Raw genomic sequence first — 2,793 nt, 5'->3', positions numbered from 1 at the left:
TTTATTGTAGCTGAAAATATTCTAACTGATACAGTAGCAGTATTTTTAGTAGCTGCTCAGACTAATTGGCTGCCATACTGCTACTCATTTAACCATTTGTCCATTCACTCATTATTAAGTTTACGATATATCAGGCTATATGCAAAAATTAGAGTAAAAAGATTAATAAGATACAGTTCATGCATATCCTCAAGGAATTGACAATAGGGGTATGAACAAATAATCACAGTTACACAGTCTCTGACTTACAGTGGTTCAACTTAACAATTTTTTAAAGTATTTATTTATTTTTGAGAGAGGGGGGAAGGGCAGAAAGAGAGAGGGAGACACAGAGTCCGAAGCAGGCTCCAGGCTCTGAGCTATCAGCACAGAGCCCGTCATGGGGCACGAACTCACGAACCCTGAGATCATGACCTGAGCTGAAGTCAGATGCTTAACTGACTGAGCCACCCAGGCACCCCGCAACTTAATGATTTTTTGAGTTTATGACGGTGCAAAAGTGATACGCATTTAGAAGTCATACTTTGAATCCTGAATTTTGATCTTTTCCTGGGCTAGTGATACGTGGTGCCATACTATGTTGAGACAAGCAGGGGCCACTGCTTACCAGGGTAAGCAACAGATACACTTCCAACCACTTTTTCACTTTCAGTACCATATTTAATAAATTTCACAAGATACTTTTTATTATATTCTTTATTGTAAAATAAATAAATACACTTTTTTTTTTTTTTTTTTTTTTTTTTTTTTTTTAATTTTTTTTTTTTTTTTTTTCAACGTTTATTTATTTTTGGGACAGAGAGAGACAGAGCATGAACGGGGGAGGGGCAGAGAGAGAGGGAGACACAGAATCAGAAACAGGCTCCAGGCTCTGAGCCGTCAGCCCAGAGTCTGACGCGGGGCTCGAACTCACGGGCCGCGAGATCGTGACCTGGCTGAAGTCGGACGCTTAACCGACCGCGCCACCCAGGCGCCCCTAAATAAATACACTTTTTATAAAATAGGCTTTGTGTTAGATGATTTTGCCCAACTGGAGGCTAATGTAATGTCGGTAGGCTTGACTGAGGTATGATGTTTCGTAGGTTAGATTTATTACATGTATTTTCAACTTAAGATATTTTTAACTTACAATGAATGGATTTATAGGGATATAACCCCATTGTAATTAGAAGACTTGTATCTAGCACATTGTTATCACAGAGCAAGTGTTTATTAACTTTCAAATTCAGTATAACTAGTAGAATTGGTTAGTCCTCTAGGTAGACCAACTTGGATAGAGGTAGCCTATCATCTCTGCAATGGGTCCACATGGATTTTACTCTCAGTTACCATTTGAGGGAGGCTTTAAGGAATAGTATGAATATAGGCAATTTTGGTCATATTATTTATGTTCTATTTATTCTGACATAAACCCATTGGTGGATAAGATTATAGAGTTAAGGAATCAGGTAAGATAGTTTGCCTCTTTCTCCCCTATGTCCACCAATGGGTCCTTTTTAAACCCCAGGGAAAATGGAACTGACTGTGGGTACGGTGTGTTGATTAACTTGTGGCAGCTTAAGTATGCTGCTATAGGCTATTGGTAAAATTTTCATGCATGCCTAGAGAATAAATTAGAATTGCAGAGTGTTAAATATTTCAGTTTAATCATCTGGGAAACTATAGTTTTTGTTTTTTTTTTTTTTGTCTGCAAAAATCAAAGAAAACAAAAAAGCTTTGCAGCTTTATCATCCAAAGCTAGCTATCTAGTCTTTAATATGTTTAACTTTTTTTTTTTTTTTTCGCAAAGCCATTTAGTGTGCAGATGAATGATAATGTTAGCTGCCAAATGAGGATGTGGGCTTTATACCTAAAACTCAGTAAGGGAAGTTGACTGTATCCAGCTCTTTTTCATAATTGAAGTTCAAATGACAAATGCATGTATGCTTAGGATGCATAATCTCTCTAAAGTGCATTATATAATAATAGGTTCACTGGCTTACATTTTATGTTAAGCTCATTAAAAGTTTATGTAGGAAAAAAGCTTGTATGGCAAACTCAAGAAAAGATAGTGACTCAGGGCAGTACACTGATTTCTGACAGATCTGACAGATTAATTTATATGCCAATGGAAACTGTTCAGGAACTACTCTCAGTTTGCTTTATTTATTTAAAGTTTATATCAAATACCTTTAAGTCTAAGAATCCTTAATTATTTCTCTCTGCTTTAGAATGCTTTTATTTCCATTCTTTAGTCTTGTCTACTCTGTGGTCACTGACTTCTCTAATGGTATTTGTCAGTTTTCTTTATTTGCTTTTGGTTTGTGAAGTTTAATAGCCAGGTGCAGTTAACCAAATGTAGAAGAGAGATTATAATTTTCATTTGTGATACATGTAAACTTGTGGTTTTTAAAGAGACAAACCAGTTACATATACATCTGTGAAGAAAATAAAAAATAGAGGATATAAAAATGTGAAAGATACCAAAGCTAGCAACTATGCCTGTACCAAAGTATACTTAGAGATTTATAATGCCTTTCTTCTAAAGAGGTCAAAGTATTTCATATGGTATTTTATGTTTGTGACACTCCTACTACTGTACAGGAGCACTTGCCATCTCTACTTTATATTCTAGCATTGAAGAATGACTTATCTGTGGAACAGAGATGAGAATGACTCCACGAGCAACGAATTTCCCATGATCATGAGAGACATATTTATTCTATGTATGGTATTGCATATTGTGAGCCGACTTATTGCAATACCCACCAGGGTAGTCTCTAAAAATTCTGACTCACAAGACTTCCATAGGGT

This window comes from Leopardus geoffroyi, chromosome C2, assembly GCF_018350155.1.
Source record: "Leopardus geoffroyi isolate Oge1 chromosome C2, O.geoffroyi_Oge1_pat1.0, whole genome shotgun sequence".
Classification (NCBI taxonomy): Eukaryota; Metazoa; Chordata; class Mammalia; order Carnivora; family Felidae; genus Leopardus; species Leopardus geoffroyi.
This window is presented reverse-complemented; position numbering follows the sequence as displayed.